The sequence below is a fragment of the Gracilinanus agilis genome, chromosome 2 (assembly GCF_016433145.1).
Source record: "Gracilinanus agilis isolate LMUSP501 chromosome 2, AgileGrace, whole genome shotgun sequence".
In the NCBI taxonomy this organism is placed as follows: domain Eukaryota; kingdom Metazoa; phylum Chordata; class Mammalia; order Didelphimorphia; family Didelphidae; genus Gracilinanus; species Gracilinanus agilis.
The window spans coordinates 387,060,050-387,083,809 of NC_058131.1; positions in this window are offsets into that span (position 1 = coordinate 387,060,050).

The window sequence follows — 23,760 nt, forward strand, 5'->3', positions numbered from 1 at the left end:
CCATAGTCTTTTTTTTTTTTTAAACCTTTACTGTATATTGGTTCTAAGGCAGAAGAGTAGGAAGGGCTAGGCAATGGAGATTAAGTGATTTGCCCAAGGTCACAAAGCTAGGAAGTGTCTGAGGCCTCCATAGACTTTTGACTCCAAATACAATGCATACACATATACAATATGTATGTGCATATAGTTTATATTATATATTTATAACATACTATATTTATATTTAGTTTATATACTTATAATATATTTATTATTATATTACACTACATGATCTTATCTTGTATTGTATTTCATTATATTGTATTACACTGTATTATATTACATTATATTATGTTATGATATGTGATGCTCTATACCAATGATTCCCAAAGTGGGCGCCACTGCCCCCTGGTGGATGCTGCAGTGATCCAGGAAAGCGGTGATGGCCACAGGTGCATTTATCTTTCCTATTAATTGCTATTAAAATTTAATAAAAAATAATTTCCAGGGGTGCTAAGCTAAGTAATATTTTTTTTTGCAAAGGGGGCGGTTGGCCAAAAAAGTTTGGGAACCACTGCTATATACTATGATATAGTATAATGTTAAATGATATGATATAATATATCTTGTCATACATGTACATTTATCTATAACATATATCTATATGGAAGGACAATTGTTCAGGGAATCCCTGGTCGATTAAGTTCTCCTGATTTACTTGATGAGATTTCTGAGTGTAAGAAGCTGGTAACAGTGACCCTAAGATTTAAGGAAGAGACTCCTTTAGATTGAGTGGTGGGATTTTCAGTTTACAGGAATGTGTCTCTTTTAGGCTAGTCCTGGTCTGTTGACATCTCTGGTGAGGTCCTTAATCAGACTATCTAAGTAAGGAAAGAAATGTGAGGATTGGTCTGAGAAGTTGCCCTGGGTGTGGATTGCTTTGGGGCCTTTTCTCCAATCTCTTATTTAGATGGGCTGGTGGGAGAGTTTATAGATGGGGAAACCCACCCTGAAGAGAAAGTTCAGAAGTGAGCCTGCTATGGAGGAAGAATTCAGCTTATGAATTTGTTCTTCATTATCAGAAAGGATGAGTCTAAAATTGTTTTTCCTGATCACAGAGAGTCAGCAAGTTCCATTGACCTCTCTTTAAAAGCTGCTTTGCCTCAGATACTTTCTAGCTGTGTGACCCTGGGCAAGTCACTTAACCCCCATTGCCTAGCCCTTATCATTTTTCTGCCTTAGAACCAACACATAGTATTGATTCTGTGGATTTTAAAATTAATATCCAACAACTAATATTATATTTAATAAAGTTTTATTAATAATAACTAAAGTAAGAGACCTAGATATTCGGCCCACTCGCCAGAGCAAAAAAAGAGAGAGAGCAGGAGGCGGAACCTCAGAACTTACACAAAATGTGACCATGCAAAGGTAGACAAAAGAAAAAAAGCATTCTAGGTAATAGAAAGGAATTTTGGGTATTTTAGTTTTGGGGGTTCAAGATTTTCCAACTATACAATTCTAAGACAGAAGGTAAGGGTTTAAAAATAATAACAATCAACTGCTTTGTTAATGCAAAAATGCTCATAGCAGATGAACAAAAACCTAGAAATTACTCAGGTGTTTAGCAATTAGGTAATGGTTAAATAAATTAGGATATGAGAATCTATTGGAATATGAGAGACATCTTGGTGTAGCAACAGAATACACAATGGAAGACTGGTGTCAAGCCCTGATTCTGCCATGTGTTACCGTTGGGACCTTAGACAAGGTTACTTAACTTCTCTGGGCTCTGGGTTCTTCATTCAGAGAATTGGAGAATTATAATTAGTATTCAAAGAGCCTTTCTGGCTCTAAATCTATGTTTCTATTGCATAATAAGAAATGACAAATATGAAGAATACAAAGAAATATGGTAGGGCATGTGAAGAAGGCCTATGAAGAGTGAGAAGAGAAGAGTTGGAAGAAATATAAACAAATTTTGTTAAAAATGTTAAAACCAATCAATCAATAAACATTTATTAAATGCCTACTATGTGCTAGCCCAAGTGCTGGGCATACAAAAGGAGGTAAAAAACTGTCTTTGACCTCAAGGAGCTTATAACAAAATGCTCTCCCCTCCACAAGTTTACATAAGGAAAGAGATCAAAAGGGGATAAAGGCATAAACAAATTATTTTTATTATTATTTCCTTAAAGTTATACAGATTCTGAAACAAATTTCAAAGTATAAAGTATAGGTATTTGAGCAATCTCTTAAAAATGTTTTTTTTTTTACTAGTTTTGCAACTTAAAAATGACCAGATATATGATTTGGGGTTTTGGTTTTAAAAGATTGCTCTATTGCAAAAATAAATAATATGGAAATAGGTATAAGTGATAACATTTGTATAACCCAGAGGAATTTCTTGTTGGGTCTGGGAAGGGGAAGGGAAAGGGGAGAAAGAAAATGAATCATGGAAACGTGGGAAAACATTTTAAAAAATAAAAATTAAAAAAAGTCCAGAAAATAGCTCCCTTCCAAAAGGAACCTACTTAAATTCCAAATCTTTCCCCTTATTCATATGGGATTAACCTGACTGCAAGTCAGGAAGGTGATTTATTGAAGGCCATGCTACCCTATCATTAGGGAAACTCTCTGCATTCCTGCTCAAAACCTATTGAAAAATCCTTTGTTTTATAGGATACTTTTAGATTGCCAAATCCAAACCAAGCCAAAGCCATTTTATGAGAATTGCATCATTCTATCCTCAAATGCCCCTACCAGGTAGGTAGGGCAGGGACTGTTATCTCCATCTGACATATGGAGAAGAAGCAATCTCTTTCCCAAGCCAGCTAGAGAACCCAGGGATCTTGAGTTCTGGTCTCTGGCTCTTTTAACAACCCAACTTCCCCAGGACAAGAGCCCCATTTCCCGGGTGGATGCAGAGGCTGCTCTGCTTCTTAGCCAATAGATGGTGCTATTTGACCAGGGCTATGACCATCTCCACCCTCCCAGAGTGATTGACTTCTAGAAACAGAGGAACAAAATCTTAGGATGTAGAAGGAATCTCATAATGAAGAACATAGAATATTAGAGCTAGAAGGGACTATTGGACACATAAAGTCAGAATTGGAAGAGACCTTGGAATGTAGAATGTTAGAGCTGGGAGGAAACTTAGCAATCAATAAAAAATCACTTATTGTGGGAGCAGCTGGGTGGCTTAAAAGCCAGGTCTAGAGATGGGAGGTCCTGGGTTCAAATATAACCTCAGACATTTCCTAGCTGTGTGGCCCTGGGCAAGTCACTTAATCCCATTGCCTAGGCCTTATCGCTCTTCTGCCTTGTACCAATACACAGTATTGATTGAAGGCAAGAGTTTTTAAAAAATCACTTACTGAGTACCTGTTATTTATGAGGCACTGTGCCCAGTGTGGGGGATAAAAAACACACAAATTAAACTGTCTTGCCCTCAGTAAGCTCACATTCTGATGGGAGAAACCATATCCATACTTATAAGTAAGTTATATATAATATAAATGAATTATATATTCATATAAAATATTATATATTTTAATATATATAAACCAAATATATATTGAAAATATATACAAATATAAAACAATATAAAAATAAACAAATTATGTATTTATATATGTATGAAATATATTATATATTTTAACATATAAACAAATTATATATTGAAAATATATACAAATATAAAACATAATGTGAACAAATTATATATTTGTATATTTTTAATAAATCTTCATATAGTTGTCATCCTAATTCAGACTCCTGCCACTGCTCTTGTCTGTTCTTTGTAATCACTTCTTTATTAGACTCCCTGCTGCAAGTCTTTCCTCTTTTGAATAAATCTTCACAGCACTGCCAAAATGGGTTTCCTGAAGCAAGGTCTGATCATATCACTCTCTTACTCAATCAACTACCATGAGTCCCTAGTGCTTCCAGGATCTCTTTACAAGCTGGCCCTTCCTCTCCCACCTCCTTACACATTACTCCTCCCTATGAATTCTGTGGTTCACATGTGTTGGCTTTCTTTTTCTTTAAAAATTAATTTATTCATTTTTTACATTAAAATTCCCAGGTTACTCTTCCACTTTCCCTTCCCACCATTAGAGAAGACATTATTTGTTAAAAAGATATATAAGGGGGGCAGCTGGGTAGCTCAGTGGATTGAGAGCCAGACCTAGAGACAGGAGTCCTGGGTTTGAATATGACCTCAAACATGGCAAAAAACTGGAAAATGAGGGGATGCCCTTCAATAGGGGAATGGCTGAACAAATTGTGGTATATGCTGGTGATGGATGTAGCACAGAGAGAGGGGGACATAGCAGTTTTGCAGGCTTTGGCTGAGTTCTAATGTCAGTTAAGAGTTAAGAATCTTGGGAGAAAGTTTCAGTTGGACCTGGGAACTTGTGGAGAGAACTAGGGCCAGCTGAGCTGCTTCTTCTCCTTCTTGAGATTGAAAACTTAGCCTAGTTTTGGAGTGTTTTTTGAGATTTGTTAATTTAGACAAACCCTTTGAATCTCCATACTCTACCTCATTTCCCTACCTTCCTTTCCCTTACCTAACTGTCTGATAGGAGTGAATAAGGAGATTGAAATTAGAGAGTAGTTTCGAATCTGTGAGCTCTACTCTTGCAGTACATTATCTAGAGAGGTTTGGTAGTCATCATCATAATCCCTTTTGATTTCAAGATCACCTTGAGAGCTGAGTTAAGGCAGGACCTTGCTCAAACCCCATCTCTGCTTCCCTTCCCCCACCTGAGGTTTCTTTAAGCAACTGTTAGGGCTTCCTTTAATTCCTTTTACCTGACAATTTAACCTGAGAAGACAATAAACCCCTTTTGTGTTTAAAACAGACCTGTTAGTTATGTTGTCAGTTAATTAGTAAGAAAAGGGAAGAAAAGGAATAGAATCAACATACTCTGGGCTTGAAGGGAAGCCGGGAAACCATCTTGAAGGAAGGTGTAACTTCAAAACAAGTCCCTTCCTGTGAAATTAACTAAAGCCTGCAGTTAATTTCAATCAGTCGATTTCCCTTCAGTTTGTCTTTAGTCTAAGTCCTAGTCTATAAGCCCTGCTGCTCTTTGCCTGTTTAGATTAATTCATCTTCTCCCTGAAGATCTTTGTTACCTCAGTGTGATACTCCCTGACTTCAGCCTCATATTATATCCTGAATCTCACTATTACATCCTACCTGCAACCCATATTACCTACCTAGCAAGTCCCTGACAACATCCCTTCCAAATCTCCTATAACATAACACCTTTCCCAAATTCACCCATAACATGGAATACTATTGTGCTCAAAGGAATAATAAACTGGAAGGATTCCATGTGAACTGGAGAGACCTCCAGGAATTGATGCAGAGTGAAAGGAGCAGAGCCAGAAGAACATTGTACACAGAGACCAATACACTGTGGTACAATCGAATATAATTGACTTCTGTACTAGCAGCAATGCAATGACCCAGGACAGCTCTGAGGGATTTATGGTAAAGAACACTACCCACATTCAGAGGAAGAACTACAGGAGTAGAAACAGAAGAAAAACAACTGCTTTAACGCATGGGTTGGGGTGGACATGATTGGGGATGTAGACTCGAAACGACCACACCAATGCAATGATCAACAATTTGGAAATAGGTCTTGATCAATGTTAAAACCAGTGGAAATACGCATCAGCCATGGGGTTGGGGGGAGGTGAAGGGGAAAGTAAGAGCATGAATTATGTAACCATGTTAACTTTTCCTAGCTGTGTGATTGTGGGCAAGTCACTTAACCCTGGTTGCCTAGCCCTTACCAATCTTCTGTCTTCAAACCAAAACACAGTATTGATTCTAAAACAAAAGGTAAAGGTTTGTTTTTTTTTTAAAGATATATATGCATATGTTAAACTATGTCTTGCTTATTTCTATTTATCAGTTCTTTCTCTGGAGGTGGACATATACAAGCCATTCTTCAAATAATATTTCTGCTGCTGTGTATAATGTTCTCTTGGTTCTATTTGTTTTTTTCTTCATAATTCCATGTAGTGTAGGAGATTTTTTTGTCTTTAAATTCTCAGTGTTTAGAAGAATATCTGGCAAGTAGTAGATTCTTAATAAATGTTTGACTTAAAGCAGATATAAAGTAATTGGAGAATGAGAGGCATTAGCAACCAGTGGAGAGGGAGGCTCAGGAAAATCCTTGGTGTAAAAGGTGACATTTAACTTTAAAGGTAATCTAAGCCATGGAGGTCATGGTAGTGGGGATGATGATGGTGGTGGTGGTGATGGTGGTGGAATGTCTATTTTAGTCCTAGGAGAACAGCTTTGCAAAAACACAGAAAAGAAATGGGATGCTCTTAATGGGGAATAATAAGAGAACCAAGCCAGATGGATCATGAAGAGCCTTGTGGGGACCGAGATGTAGTTATCCTGGAAAGGTAGGTTGGAGCCAAATTGTAAAGGGCTTTAGAAACCAAATAAAGACATTTGTATTTTTACCCCCAGAAACAATAGGGACCTGCTAGAGGTGTCTTAGAACTGAGAATTTCAGAGCTGGGAGAGATCTGATCTAACCCCCTCGATTCATAGTTTAGGAAATTAAGGCCCAGGGAGGGAAAACTTCTTGCCAAAGGTCAAAGAGCAAGAGCCTGGCTCTGATTGAACCCAGGCCTCCTAACTCCCAAAGGAGAACACTTTCCATTATTCCAGGTTAATTTTCCTAAGCCTACTTTGTGAGTCGTTTAGGGGTGTGAAAGATTTCCTCTAGGGAGAGTCCCAGCTCTAGATGTTCAACTGAACTACAAAACTAGGCCCTGTAAGGAGGTGGGCAAAGGATAGTAAAGTGTGTATAACAACAATAAAAAAAAATGGGCTGATGTGTGAAGAATGAGCAATTGTCTCCAAGAGAAGTATTAAATGGTTTTTCTCTCAAAGGGTATATCCAGAGATCAGACTGGCCTGGAGGAAAAGAAGTCACTTGGGTAGATTTTTAAGAGCTCTTTCAAGGGGCAAGGCCTTACTCCTTAGCCTGGCATTCCAATGGTGTAGTTCAACCCCCCCCCCCTCCATTTTTATTTTAGATCTCTCTCCCTGATTGACTTCATAAAAACATAGGACCGCAGAATCTAAGAGTTCATTTGTTCTAAGCCATTCTTTAGTAGGAAAACCCTATCTACTACACCCCAGACATCCTTCTCCCTTGATTGTAACACCTTTTGAGAAGTAGAGCTCACTTCTTCCTGAGGTGCCCAAGTTTGGGGGTCTCTCTAATTGTCAGAAAGTTTTTCCCTATTTGGGGGAGAATTTCCCCCTTTCATTGGTCTTAGCCCTGTCATCTGGGGCCAAGAAAAATAAGACTAATCTCTTGGCACAGATTCCAGTCTTCTCACCATCCTGTCACCCTCCTCTTAGTATACTACTAATACCTAGCATTTATATAGTACCTACTATGTGCCAGACACTGTGCTTAGAACTTACAATTATGAATTTAGTAATAATTATAATAACTAGCATTTAATATGTGCCAGGTTCTGTTCTAAGTGCTTTACAAATATTGCAAATATTGATCCTCACAAAACCCTGAGAGGTAGGCACTATTATTATCTCCATTTTTCATCAGGGAAACTGAGACAAATAGTATTTAAATGACCTGTCCGACTAGTAAGTGTCTGATGCTAGATTTGAATTCAGTAGTTCCTTGTCTCTTCCACTGTTTGGTGTTTAGGAATGGATATGGTATTGAAGAACAAAAAGCAACCATACAATAAAATATCTCCCTCTGACATGTCTCTCTTTTTAAAAAAAAATTGATGTCATTTGTTTTTTCATCAGTTTTATTTCCAAATCTACCTTTTCCCTTCTCTGTCTTATGATGAGAATAAAAAGAGGGAAGGAAAAGATCAGTAAAATCAACCAAAGGAACTGAGTTTGATCCTTGTATTTTGTATTACATATCTTTATTCCCTCACCTGTGATCTACAAATCTGTTGAGAAGGGCATTTATGCCTTTATCCTTAGCACTGCTGATTCTGTCTGCTCAGCATCCCCTCATCACATCTTGCCCATTTCTATCACTAGGACTTTTGCTTTCTATTCAAAAGCCTGCTGATCTTTCAAGGTTCTGCTCTAGGGCTACCTCTCCCAGGGAGCTTCCCTAGACTCCTTCCTTCCTCTGAACTATAACTCTTATATGAGTTCCCCTCCTTAGGTCCCTCACACACTCTGAAGGAAGGAAGGAAACAAGTTAGCCAGCTGCTTTGTGCCAATCACTGTACTAAACATTTTACAAGTATTTCATTTGATCTTCATAAGTTGCTATCATCACCCCCATTTTATAATTGAGGAAACAGGCTGAGAGGTTAACTGACTTGCCCAGAGACACGTGGTTGGTAATTAAGGCTAGATTTGAACTCAGGTCTTCCTGACTCCAGGTTCTGCTCTGTCTACTCATAGCCATTTTGACACTCCAGGGCCAGTCATTTTTCTGGTGTGAGATTGTCTCCCTAACTAAATTCTGAGTTCCAGACAGGAGAACTCAGTATTCTATCTCAGTGTACTAAGGGAATGGTATTGTTTGGTTCACAACTCTAAAGCTATCTGGAACAGAGCCAGGATGATCCAAGAACTGTGTGAAGGTCTAGCCAGATCCCAAGCCCTTTAATTTCATTTCTTTTACCCTCAAGTAACAGAGGCCCAAGAGATCCACCTGAGATACACACTAGTCCATCCCAGATCTGTGGAGAAGGAAGCATTTTAGGGGCTGAGGATGTTTAAGCAAAGGAGAAGGACATTTGGGTCAGGACTCAGGACACTTGAATTCTAGTTCCTTCCCTGACACAGAGCAGTTCTATGACCTTGATCAAGTCCTTTCTCTTCTCTGGGCTTCAGGCCATTCATGAAATAGACCCAATTCTTATCATGCCTCTGTGGTGGAGCTATTGGGACATCCTGGTCCTCTAAAATCGGCACAGGATTGTAGGGCAGAGAATCTCTGTTTAGTGCTGTCTTCCCCATGTACTAGCAATTTGTTCTATTATGCTTGGTCCCAGTTTCCTCATCTATCAAATAACATATCTACCCTACCTTGGTGAGAAGGTCAAATGAGTCAATGGATATAGAAGTATTTTGAAAAGTTTAAAATGCTACATATATTTTTTCTTTTTTCTTTTTTTTTTAAACCCTTAACTTCTATGTATTGGCTCCTAGGTGGAAGAGTGGTAAGGGTGGGCAATGGGGGTCAAGTGACTTGCCCAGGGTCACACAGCTGGGAAGTGTCTGAGGCCAGATTTGAACCTAGGATCTCCTGTCTCTAGGCCTGACTCTCAATCCACTGAGCTACCCAGCTGCCCCCGCTACATTCTTTTTGATGGGTTTTCCCTCTCTGACAGTGTAGACTGGTGCTCATCTAACACTTTCTAATCTTGTGTACTTTTGGAACCTGCTTTTGGTCTATCCATAGAGTATTCACCTAATATGTGAAAAATCTTCCTCTGGTTCTTTTAATATTTCTTGGATACCAGTGTAGCATTCAAGTGATCTGTTTGTTTTTCTCTCTCTGCTTTTATTTTCTTACTTTTTATCAATAATCAATAAATTCTGGTTTTATAAAAGACTTGGATTAAAGTGCTTTTGCTTTTTCAGCCATGTCCAACTCATTATGACTCCATTTGGAATTTTCTTGGCAAAGGTACTGGAGCTATTTCCTTCTCTAGCTCATATTACAGATGAGGAAACTGAGGCAAACAAGGTTAAGTGACTTACTCAGAGTCACACAGCTAGTAAGTGTTTGAGGCCAAATTTGAACTTAGGAAGAGGAGTTTTCTTGATCCTAAGCTCAGTGCTCTATCTACTATTACCTATATAATTTCAATTTTTAAAAAACCCTTACCTTCTATCCTACAATCAATACTGTGTATTAGTTCCAAGGCAGAAGAGTGGTAAGGGGTTGACAACAGGAGTTAAACGACCTCCCCAGGGTTGGTCACATAGCTAGGAAGTGTCTGAGGCCAGATTTGAACCAGGACTCCTGTCTTTAGGCTTGTCTCTCAATCCACTGAACCATCTCACTGAACCGGTTATTTTATTTTAAGCTCCACAATAAGCCCAGTAAAGTAGGCACTAACACTTTTGTATCACCCACTCTGGGCTCATGCTCCTAAATTCTACTGTGCTTTGGTTTCTAGAAGGTGACTGACTATGGTTCTCCTTAGGGTCCTAGGGAGGATGCTATACTTTATGTACAAGTTTTATTATTTTTTTAAAGGTACAAGGCTTTGTATCTAACAATAACAGCAACTTGAATTTCTATATTGCTTTGCTGGGTATAAAATATTTATCTCACAGGACCTTCGTGATAAGAGTAAAGCAAGCAGTGTGGTACAGCGGGAAGAAATCTTGTTCATCCTTCATCTTTGAAGAGGACCAGTGACATCAGAGTTGTACAAAGTCATCAGCCTCACTTTCCCTTCCAGAGTCATCAGAGTTCCGTGGCAAGACAAAAGGCAGGACAACTGTCGATGGCCTGGGATGCAGGGCATGATCTTGGCCCCTTTGACATCTGACTAGCGTCTAAGGCTCCTCAGCACCTGCTTCAGACCCTTTCATGGTCTGTGGACCAAATTGTTCTCATCTACCCGTTCCACTAAGGCAGTGATGGGCAAACTTTTTAAAGAGGAGACCAAAGGAAAAGAAATGGTCATCTGTTAGTCTGTTTCTAAGGCAACTCTTTCGAAGTTTCATTGTATTGTATCCTACTCGTTGTATTCGTCAGATTAGGAATAATGTCATGTGTCAGGATAGAACATTTCAGGGGGCTGCATCTGGCCCGCAGATGGTAATTTGCCCATCACTGCTAGGGGAAGCCTCCATGTGCTTGGGGTAGACATCCCACTGACTCACTGTTGGGATCAGGCCTCCTCAACCTCATTGAGCTCATCTACCAAGATGGCTTTATTGGAGGTGACCATTGCACTTGCTACAACTGAGAAGACTTACTCAGGAATAAGAGGACTTGAGTTCAAATCCTATGTTTAATGCTTCCCACCCAAGTGCCTGAGGACAAGTCACTTATTTTCTGGAGGGCCCCTAACATTTTTTTCAGCTCTAATTTTCATTTCACTTTAGGTCACTATATTTCTATCATTTTGTCTTCTAAGATCCCTCCCATCTATACCATCTCTTTTCTACAACCCAATCTCCTTTCTCAGTCTGACATCTTATGTTCTTAGTTCCCTTCCAACTTGAATCTTCTACTCTTCTGGTATGACGGTGACTATCAGGAGTTGGGTCCCCAGAAGTGTTTTCAGATTCCTCTGATTGGAGTTTGGGCTGCTGGGACTGCCTGGCTCCCAGCTGGCCCTAGGGATCAGAGACAAGCAGATTGAGCTGGGGGTTGCTGGCTGCTGAGGTCTAGGGTCTTTAGGGTTAATCCTCCTTTGCCTATCTCAGTCTTTTGATGAGCAGTCTTTGCCACTCCCAGTTCATCCAGGAAGAGGCCCCAGACCTAATGGGGAAATGTCAGGAGAAATCAAAGGGCCTCTGGGCAGCTGGGTGGATTGGCCTGGGTGAGGAAAAAGGTGGTGTGAATATGGAGGAGAGATCACCATCTTTTGAATTTGTATGGTGTCTCTTGGCTCCAGCCTGGGGAGGGTCAAGGTTTGTTTTGCTTTGGGGGAAGTCCAAAACCCATGTGTGTGGCTGTCTCCCAATTAGTACTGGGAACCCCTGAATTTTCAAAAACTGCTCAATGAGATCCATATTTGCCAGTCCTGAAGCCAAATGACTCTTCAGTGTGGTGGGAAATGTCCCACCTGAGAACCCTGGCCTCAGAGTAGAAAGCCTTGAAAGAAGTCACTTCCCTACTCAGAGGCACTATTTTCCTATCAGAAAATGGGAACAGCATTCCACAGCTCAATCAATAAACAATCATTCATTAAGTGCCAGTGATATTGTAGGCACTATACTAGGGATTAAAAAGCAAAATGAAAACAGCTTTTATACCTAAGATACTTCCACTCAGCCAGAGAGATAACTTATACATAAACAGCTATAAGAGAAATGCAATAATCATAATGACATGTATATCACTAAATAAATGCAAAGTGATTTTATTGTTGTTTTGTCCATTCTATCATATATGACCCCATTTGGGGTTTTCTTGGCAGAGATACATTTCCTTTTCTAGCTCATTTTAGAGATGAAGAAACAGAGGCTTGCCCAGGGTCATCCAGAGTAAGCATCTGAATTTGGATTTGAACTCAGGTCTTCTTGACTGTAGGCTCATGGCCTGCAAAATAAATACAAGATCAGTTTTGGTGGGTGAGTGTACTCTCTAGCAGCAGCATGGTCAGGGAAGGCTTTATGCTAAAGGTGGTACTTGAGCAGAATTCTGAAGGAAACACAAGACCAAGCAGAGGAGGAAGGAGTCCATTCCAGGTGTGAACGAAGGTAGAGTAAGGAAGAGGAGAAATGTAGTCTAAGGTACCCCAAAGGCAGGTTGGGCCAGCACTATGAAGAGCTGTGCATGCTCAGCCTAGAAGCACTAGTGAGACACTGGAATTATTGGAATAGGTAAGGGATTTGGTTGGGTTGCTTTAGGAAGAGCATCTGGGTAGCAGTGGGGAAAGATGGCTTGGAGTGGGGAGAGATGTAGGCCTGGAAGAGCATCCAGAAGCCTATGGCAAAATAGTCCAGGAGTGAGATGATGAGCATCTGCCCCTCGTTGGAAGCTATATGGGTGAGAGAAGGAACCCTAGAAGAGTTATTACAAAGACTAGCAAGAGAAGAAACATCTGAGAATATGGATGGAGGTTTAGGGCTGGGTCTTGGTTTTCTCCTCTTTTGAATGAAAGGGTTGGATGCATGGTTTAAAGGGTTTAAAGCTTTTTCTTGGTCAGTGTTCTGTATCCTAAAGTTCTTTATAGCTCTGACAATCGATATTTCATTTTCTAATTTTTCTTCAACTCTGCTATTTTAGGTTATATATTCTAAGCTCCTTTCCAACTCTCCCATTCTATGCTTAATTCTCCTTCTAGATCTAAAAATTCCAATTTTTCTCTCTCTATGATTATCTCAAGTTGCTGGAATTCTGGGAATTATATCTCTCAGTTGAAGCAAGACTTAAAAAAAAAAGTCTTCCCAACAGAAGATGTTTTTATTGTGTTAGATATTTTTACCTGGAAAGGGAACCTAATATTACCTTTTCCTTCATAGATACTTATCACATAGCATCAAGGGCAGAATAGCTCACATCCAGATGCTTCTGGACTTGGGAATTTCTGGCTGGGAGCTAGAGCAATTCTCCTGTGGGCTACTGCTCTCTCCAGAGATGGACATCTCACCAACCCAAGTTAGTTTGGTAGCTTCTCTTTTTTTGTTTCCTGTTATTCTAGGCGCTATAAACAATTGTTCTAAAAGACAATCCATTGGTGGTGGCCCATGACAGGTGGGGAGCAGCAAGGAGTGTGGGAAAAATGACTAAAAGGAATATTGGAATGAAAAGGTCAATATTCTAAGCTCTGAGTAATGGGGAATCCTAGAAAGGCCTATGGAAGAGAGAATTAAACCTTGGGTATAATATCGACTATATTATCAGACAATATTTCCCTAGCGAATGTTTTTGCTTTGTTACATGAGAGTGTTCAGCAGAGGGGAAATGGCTAATGCAACGACCCAAAGTGCCAATAAAACATTAAAAAAAGGAATGCTGGGGCCAAAGTCAGGAAATATAGCTATGGAATGGATATTATGGAACAGTGGGAAATAATAACTATCATTTATGGTGTTCTTTGAAGTTTGCAAAGTTCTTTATACATACATTATGTCCTTCATCTTCCAACCTGCCCGTTATTGTTTGTTGTTGATTAGTTCTCAGTCATTTCTGACTTTGACTCTTCATGACTCCATTTGGAGTTTTCTTTGGCAAAGATACTGGAGTGGTTTGCCATTTCCTTCACCAGCTCAGGAAACTGGGGTCAATAGGGCCAACTGACTTGCCCAGGGTCACATAACTAATAAGCGTCTGAGGTCAGATTTGAATGCAGATCTTCCTGACCTCCAAGCATGGTGCTCTATCCACTGAGCCACCAACCTACCTATGCTTAAGAAAACTGAGGCTGAGATTCTACTCAGAGGTAGAATCTGAACCCAGGACTTTCTGACTTCCAGGTTAGTACTTATTACATTGTGGGAAAAACAACAACATTAAAAAAGGAAACCCCCAAATACTGGCTTTAGAAGTTCCTTCTTTGTCACCTCTGCTGCTTAATGAGTATTTGTGAAAGTCCTTTTCTTGATTTTAGTCTTTTATTTTTTTAAACCTTTACCTTCTATCTTAGAATCAATATTATGTATTAGTTCTAAGGCAGAAGAGCAGTAAGGGCTAGGCAATGAGGGTTAAATAACTTGCACAGGGTCTGAGGCCAGATTTGAACCCAGGATTTCACATTTCCAGGCCTTACTCTTTTTTTTTTTTTTAAATTTTTTTTTTAAAACCCTTACCTTCCATCTTGGAGTCAATACTATGTATTGGCTCCAAGGCAGAAGAGCGGTAAGGGTAGGCAATGGGGGTCAAGTGACTTGCCCAGGGTCACACAGCTGGGAAGTGTCTGAGGCCAGATTTGAACCCAGGACCTCCCATCTCTAGGCCTGGCTCTCAATACACTGAGCTACCCAGCTGCTCCCTCCAGGCCTTACTCTTAATCCACTGAGTCATCTAGCTTCCCTGGGTCTCAGTTTTAGCATCTGTAAAGTAAGTCTTGGGTAGATGGGTGTCTCAGTGAATAGAGTGCTGGGTCTGGAGTCAAGATGACTCATCTTCCCGAGTTCAAATCCAATCTTAGACACTTATTAGTTGTGTGATCCCAGGCAATTCAATGAACCCTATTTGCCTCAGTTTCTCCATTTGTAAAATGAGTTGGAAAAAGGGTTGGCAAACCACTCCAAGAAAATCCCAAATAGGTTATAAAGAGTTGGACATGACTGAAAAAAAAAAGTCTCTCAATATTTTTGACTATGCATCTTCCAGAACAATTATGAGGAAAGTTCTTATGAACTATAATGTCCTCTAGACTCAAGAGATAGTGGACTATTGTTTAACAAACATAAATAAATAAAATTTAAAAAATTATATTATTATTATATAGTATAATGTATCTTACATATATAAAAAAAATATATAGTTACATATGTAGTCGAAATAAAGGTTTCTACTACAGGCCCTGCAGTGGTTTTCTCTCTCAGACAGAGCTGATCATAGGAACGATTTGGCCATTGCCTCCCATGGAGACCATCCACCAAGCTGTGGAGGGAAATGAGAATCTTCAGAGGAAAAAAAACCCCTTATAACCATAAAATTTGGAACTATTCAAAGCAAAGGGAGGTAGTGGGGGAGGGGGAGGGCAATAGAAAGAGCCCTTTGATTTGGGGCTACACCACCTCATTTTCCATCCTAGTTTGGCTACTTTCTAGGTCCATGGATGAGTCACCTCAACTCTCGGCTTTTGTTTCCTCATTTGTAAAATGAGGGAGTTGAAGCAGATGATTCATCCCTTCCCAGATGATCAATGGCTAACCAGATGAGAGCTAGGGCCCTCCTAAATTACAAATCCTACGTGACTAAATATTTTATAAATAGAAGGAATGATCATTATTAGCATCAACCATCCCATTCCACCCTCCCCTCCAGAACTTCATCCCTTCCCTCTCATCAAGAAAGCGACGAGGAAGGGGAGGGTGGGGGGAGAAAAGAAAATACCCCAGAGGAGGAGCTCAGGGGGGGTGAGCTCAGCTGCTCCCCCAGCCCAGGCCCATGGCCCCCTCCCCAGCCGCAGGCAGCCAGAATGGGTGTCCCAGACTCCCTGTCACCAATGTGATTGGTAGACTAAACAGCTGGAACCGGCCTGAGCCTAGTGCTTTCAAAGGCCAGGGAGAGCGAGGTCTCCTCAGCCTGCTATCTCCCAAATCAGCCCCAGCGGCATTTACCCACTTTCTTCAAACACCCAGGCGGGGGCATGATGGTTAGCGTCAAATCTGGCAGCCAGTCATAACCCAGGGGGCCTGGACATTCATCAAGGGCCTGATGGGGTGGGTACTTCTAAACTGGGAGGAGGAGGAAAAGGCATTTGTCCCTCCCTCCCTCTGACTCAGCTGAGTTAGAAGCAGAGGGGCTAAGATCTCTCCAAGGGCGCCCCTCACACTCCGGAGCCGAGCACCGCTGGGGTCCCCAACACCCCCAGCAGGACTCGGGTGAACACTGAGCCTCAGGAAAGAAAAAGGAGATGGCGTGGGAGGAAAAATAATAATCAACACATATATAATATATCATTAATATATACAAAAATATGTAATATCTATAACATAATCAATATCACCATAATAAATAATAATAATCACAACAATCATAATTATAATGATCTATAATAAAATTATGGGATTATGATAATACATATAATAATATAATAAATAATAAAATATAGGGATTTAGAAGCATAGATCATCCAAAGTGGAAGGGACCACTAAGGAGATCTAGCCCAACCACTGAGTAGAAATCAGACCCATAACACTTCATTCAGCCACTGCTTGCAGACATCCACTGATGAGAAGCTCAGCCCCTACAAAAGCAGTTTTTCATATACTTTGGTTCATTGTTGATCATAAAATGTTAGATCTGGAAGGAAATTTAGACATTCCCTAGTAGTAATCAAGAGGTGTTTCTGGGCAGAAGAGTCGTATAATGTATGGAATTTATACATGAATGTCAAGGGCAAATAATATTGTGCCATGAGCAAAAAAAGAAAAAAGAAAGTTTTGAGAACTACTGATTCAGCCTAACCTCTCTCCGTTGGCTTAGAAAGAAACTGGGAAAGGAAATTGCTTGCCTATGCTCACCCAGGGAGTTAATTATTACCAATCCCCTATTACCATCACTACCAACAAGCCCCTGGCTCGTGTCTCTGCACTTGGAAATTGGCCTCAAATAATCTAGGCGGTTCACCATCCCAGTCTCCAGCTTTGCCAAAGAATCCTCAGCACTTACAGAGAGCAGAGTCCATCTAAGTCTCTTATAGAAAGTTGGGGAAAATGAGGCAGGCAATGGCTCATCTCTGTCCCTGTCTCTAGGGGCCCTCCTGACCTCAGCTGAGACTCTAGGGTCACTGGACAAATGAGGGAATGAGTCTGAGAGACAAAATGATTTTCCCAGAATCCCAGATAGAGTCCTATAGAGCTGAGGACAGGGACTCAATCTTAGCTTTTTTGCTTCCAAGCCTACTATTGTTCTTTTTTTTTTTTTTAAACATTGTTTCTCTGAAATAATACTGTATCTATAAGGATTTACTGAGATTTTATGTGTGGGGGACTTCAAGTAGCAGATAGTTTTTCTAGAAACATCCTGATAAAAATTGCTTGAGAAAAACTGTTTTCCTTTCTTGCTAATTAAAAGCTCTTTCCTACCTATTACTACCTGCTTGCTATCTTTAGGCCTTAGAGACCTGAAGAGAAGGAGAGGGTGCTTTATTATAATTGAAAACTGTGAATTTTCTCTTTAAAAGTTTGAGCTTTTAGTGAAAATGTATATATATTTTCAGAATTAGCTTTATATATTTTCAATTATTTGATTTTCAGAAAAGCATAAATGATGGTGGTGAGAGGTAGAAATTAGACTACATGAGTTTATTTTATTTTATTAAAAATTTTTTTTGTCTGGGATTACATGATTCATGTTCTCTCTCTCTCCTTTCCCCTCCCTCTCCTGGAGCTGAGAAGCAATTCCACTGGATTATACATGTATTATTCTCAATACCTATTTCTATATTATTCATTTTTATAATAGAGTAATCTTTTAAAACCAAACTGCCAAATCCTATACCCATATAAACAAGTGATAAATCATATGTTTTTCATCTGTGTTTCTACTCCCACAGTTCTTTCTCTAGATGAGGAGAGGGTTCTTCCTCATAAATCCTTCAGAATTATCCTAGATTATTGCATGACTTTTAGCAGCAAATAGGCTACATAAACTTAAAACAACAACAACAAACAAACAAACAAGCACAACAACAAACAACAACAAAAGTCCTGACCTGTCTTAGAATCAATGCTAAGTATTGGTTCTAAGGCAAAAGAGTGGTAAGGGCTAGGCAATTGGGGGCAAATGACTTGCCCAAGGTCATACTGTTAGGGAATATCTGAGGTCAGATTTGAACCTAGTCCTTCTTTCAATAGGCCTGACTCTCAATCTATTGCCTCTACCTCAACTTTTAAATATCATCCTCCTGTGTTAGGTTTTTGAATCATAGAATCAAGGAATACTCATTGAATGGTTACATAGAAAAAAAATCACTCACCAAAAAACTTATTTATTTATTTATTTAGAATGTTTTTTTTCCATGGTTACATGATTCATGTTCTTTCTCTCCTCTCTTCCCTTCCCCCTCCTGGAGCCAACGAACAATTCCACAGGGTTATACATGTATCATTGTTCAAAACCTATTTCCATACTATTCATATTTGCAATAGAGAGATCTGTAAATACCCCAATCATATAACAATTACTTTTAAAAATAATGTTTTTTATTATTTTATTTTTTTGAATATTTTTGAATATTTTTCCATATTTACATGCTTCATGTTCTTTCCGTCTCCCCAAACTCCCCTAGCTGACGCACAATTAAACTGGGTTTTACATGTATCATTGATTAAGCCTTAATTCCATATTATTGATAGTTGGACTGGAGTTATCATTTAGTGTCTTCATCCCCAATAATATCCCCATCAGCCCATGTGTTCAAGCAGTTGTTTTTCTTCTGTTTTTACTCCCATTTTCTTCCTCTGAATGTGGCTAGTTTTCTTTCTCATAAGTCCCTCAGCCTTGCTCTGGATCCTTACATGGCTGCTAGTAGAGAAGTCTGTTATGTTTGGTTGTACCACAGTATATCAGTCTCTGTGTATAAGGTTCTCCTGGATCTGCTCCTTTCACTCTGCATCAATTCCTGGAGGTCATTCCAGTTCACATGGAATTCCTCCAGTTTATTATTCCTTTGAGCGCAATAGTATTCCATCACCAGCATATGCCACAATTTGTTCAGCCATTCCCCAATCAAAGGACATTCTCTCAAAAAATAATGTTTTTTAAATGTTTTAGGATGGTTTTCATTCCTCCCAGTCCTTCAGGATGAAAACTTAAGGCACCAGCCTTGATTTTTCACTGTCTTGTACCCTCTCCCCCTTTTCTAATCTGTTGCCAACACCTACATATTTCACCTATATTGTTGTCGTTTTTGTATTTTAGTCACATCCAGCTCTTTGTGATGTCATTTAGAATTCTGTTGGCAGAGATATTGGATTGATTAACCATTTTTTTTTTCTTCCTCTCACTTTACAAATGAAAAAAACTGAGGTAAAAAAGAGTTAAGTGACTTGCCCAGAGTCACATAGCCAGTAATTGTCTGAGGCCAGATTTGAAGTCACAAAGGTGAATCTTTCTGACTATCCTAATGTACCACCTAGCTGCCCATCTCACCTACGTAATATCTCTTAAATACATTGCAGTCTCTCCTCTGAAACTGCCACCACCTGGATTGCTACAATAGCCCACTGGTGGATCCATCTGCCTCAGATCTCTCCCTACTCCATTCAGCCATCAAATTGATCTTCCTGACCTTTAGGTTTGAGAAGGCCACCACCAACTTCTTACTCCCCCCCATCCCCATTCAACAAATTCCAGCATATCCCTTTCACCTCCAGGATCAAATCCAAAATTCTGTGGCTTTCAAAGTCTTTCGCAATCTCCCCCTTTCTACTTTTCCTGTACCTTTCTCCTCATCACATACTCTTCCATCCAGTGCCACTGGTTTCCTGGCTGTTCCACAAACAAGACATTCCATCTCTCAGCTCTGGAACCATTTCCCCCATGCCTGGAATGCTCTCTCTCTCTCCTCTGCTCTGCCTTGTGGCTCCCTGCTTTGTTCAAGCCCCGGCTAAAATTCTCTCTTCCACAAGAAGCCTTTCCCAATGCTTCTTAATTCTAGTGCCTCCCTTTTCTAAGTTAGTTCCTACTTATCCCATATATAGCTTGTCTGTACATATTTTTTTGACTCCCCCACTAGATTGTGAGTCCCTTGAAGGCAGAGGCTATCTTTTTGTACCCTCAGCACTTTTCACAGTGCTTGGCATTAGGTGGTGCTTAATAAATGTTTATGGACTGATTGTTTGCTCATCCCAGACTTAATCATTCCTTGTGACAAAGATAACCAATTAAAAAAAAAACATAGACAAGAAACTTATCTGGCAATGTGTGCAATTTTCTGCCCCTGTAGTCCCCCCATTTCTCTGTAACATGGGAAGGGAGAAAGTTTGAACCAGGAGTTTGGGAGTCAGAAGACCTGGCTTCAGATCTTGGCTCTAATATTTACTACCTTTGTGATCCTTGTTCACCTCCAAAATGAGGGAATTGTATTAGAGTGTTTAGGAGATTTTTTTTCTAGTTCTAAATCCATAATCCCATGTTTCATAATCTCTTCTCTAGTATCGTCATTTATTTTTCCACATACACATTTTTGAGATTCCATCTCCCTGTATCACCCAGGCTGGAAGGGCAGGAACTGCTCCCAGGCCTGATTTCACTACCGATTAGCACCGAAGTTTTGACCTTCTCTATTTTTAACCTGGGCTGGTTCACCCCTTCTAGGGAGCTTGGTATCCCCCTGATCTCTGAGGCTCACCATTTTGGAGTTGGACATGTTGCAGACACCGGATAAGCTTTATCCCTAATTCGGCTCAGAGCTAACCCAAGCAATCTACCAACCTCTGCACCTCACTGGTTTCCCCCGTCTCGCCCCCATAGCTAGGGTCACAAGCAGGCACCATTACTCCCAGCCCATTTCTTAGTTTGATCTTTTTTTTTTTTTTTTTAATGTACTTTTCATTTACATTGTTGTACTTGTGTATATTTTCTTAGCTTTGGTTATTTGTTCTGCTTCTGTTCACATAAATCTTCCCACTTTTTTTCTGAAATCTTCACATTTGTCATTTCTTGCTGAACAATAATATTCTATGATGTTCATTTACTATAGTTTTTTTCAGTCATTACCCAATCAATGGGTATCTACTTTAATTCCAAATTTTTGGTACCACAAAAAAAAATGATGCTGTGAATATTTTGGCCTGTACCAGACATTTGTTTCTGACTTCCTTGGGGTATATGTCCAATAGTGGGATAACCAGACCAAAAGATGGACAATTATGTAACTTTTTTGGAATATTCCAAATTAAAATCCCAAATAGTTTAACTACTTTATAGCTATGCCAATGGTGCATTAATGTGCCTGCCTTTCCTTAATCTCTTCGAATTTGACCATCCCCATCTTTTTTCTATCTTTGCCTATTTTCATAGAATTAAGTAAAACTTTAGAGTTGTTTTAATTTATATTTCTCTTACTAATGGTGATTTGGAACATGTTTTCATGTGGTCATTTGTAATTTGCAATTTTTTTTTTTTGAAAATTTGTGGATCAGGGGCAGCTATGCAGCACAATGGATGGAGAACCAGGCTTGGAAACTGGAGGACTTGGGTTCAAATCTGTTTTCAACACTTCCTAACTGATTGTTCCTGGGCAAGTCATAACCCCAAATGCCCAGCCCTTACCATTCTTTTGCCTTAGAACTGATACTTAGTGCCAATTCTAAGACAGAAGGTAAAAAAAGAAAAAAAGAAAATTTGTTGATCAATGCCAATTTGGCTCCATGGAGTGGCACACTGATTTGTGCTTGGTCATTTGTTGTTAGCATTTTTACCAAGAACTTAGACTAAAACATAGAGGGATATATACATATATAATTTGTATATATTTTACAGTCAAAGAAAATAGGACAAAGAGAGGTTAAATGAGTTGCCCACTGGGCAGCTATTTGTCCTCTATTTGTCCTGTTTTCTTTGACTGTAAAATTCGTTGTTCAATCATTTTTTTTAGTTGGTCCAATTCTTCTTGAGCCCATTTGAGGTTTTCTTGGCAAAGGTACTGGAGTTGTTTGCCATTTCCTTCTCCAGATTAGTCTTTTCCTGATGAAGCCATGATGGGTTTTTGTAATCATTTCCTTTTGTAGATACACACATGCAAATAGATTTATATATATATTTATAAACATATACATGTATATGTCCAGCTAGATTGTACAGTGGATAGTCAGAAAGATGTGAGTTTAAATCTGGTGTCAAACATTTACTAGTTGTGACTCAGGGCAAATCATTCAATCTTGTTTGCCTTAGTTTCCTCATCTGTAAAATGAGCTGGAGAAGGAAATGGCAAAGCCATTTATTTTCCAGTATCTTTTTTTTTTTAAACCCTTACTTCTATCTTAGAATCACTGCTATGTATTGGTTCTAAGACAGAAGAGTGGTAAGAGCTAGGCAATGGGGATTAAGTGACTTGCCCAGGGTCACACAGCTAGGAAATGTCTGAGGTCAGATTTGAACCCAGGACCTCCTATCTCTAGGCCTGTCACCCAGCTGCCCACTACCCCTAGTATCTTTGCCAAGAAAACCCCAGATGGGTCATGAAGAGTTAGACATGGCTGAATAATAAAAAAAAATTAAAAATATATGTATGCGTATGTATACCTATACTAGCTATAATATATGCGACCCTATTTTGAATTTATAAGAAGTGTGCATGTGTATACATATATGTGTTTGTGTGTACATATATTTCTATTTCCGTATGTATGTGTGTGTGTATATATATATATGGTTTGATGGAAGGAAATTAGACATATTTGACCTAGAGAGAGCTGCATCCCCCCTCTCCTGATATGTGGAGAAAAGGATATTTGACTGAGTGTGATGACAGAAAATGAGGAAAGAAGCAGCAGCAGCCAAAGAAGTATCCTGTTCAAATTGAAGGTTGTAGAGGGGGGACCTGCCCTTTGTCTAGGCATTGCTGAGTGGTCAGAGGTCTCTGCCAGCAGGCAGAGATCAGGGGAAGCACCAATCTTCTTTAGTTCCAGGCTGCATTGGATCCCAAGTTCCATGGTCTTGGGCCTGAAACTCAGGCCCAAAATTCTCCCAGAGAGACTTCTGTGACTGGAGGTATGAGTCAAGTATCCTGTGGCAATTACATTATTTGTCTTCCTCTTTGGCCCTTTATAAGGAGCGTAGCCATAGGGAACTAAACAAACTCAAATTATGCATGTTCTAGAACTCCTGGGTAAAGATCAATTGTTATCTCTGGGGAGACTTGCAAGGTTTAGGAGAATAGCTAGTGTATAGCTATTTGGCAGATGTTTTATTATTCTATTATGAATCATGTTCTTATTATGTATCATTTATTTGCTTATTGCTCTTAAACTAAGAATAAACACTGCATACAGGACCCAAGCATGAGCATCTGCTTTCTTGGAAAGTTGTCTGGATTATACCAAGGTCATATGTTTAGGGCTCACTATAATACAGCTGGTGCTAAAGTATAAAGAGACAGGGTTTTACCAATAGATGGGGGCTAAGTTTTAACTGGGTACAGCCACAAATTCCCATATAATTTGAAAATGTCGACAATATTATTTAGTTGCAGGATAGGTCAGTGACTAAGAACCAAAGAGATCACAGTATTTAGAATTTTGGCTCCTTTGGGACGTTTGCAAATCACCAGGGTGACTGTGGGCCAAGTCCATCTTCTGATCTGGATAGTGGCTATCAATACCAACTGGTGTAAATAATTATTCTGTACTCATAAAAGTTGTCTTTCTTTCTTTCTTTCTTTCTTTCTTTCTTTCTTTCTTTCTTTCTTTCTTTCTTT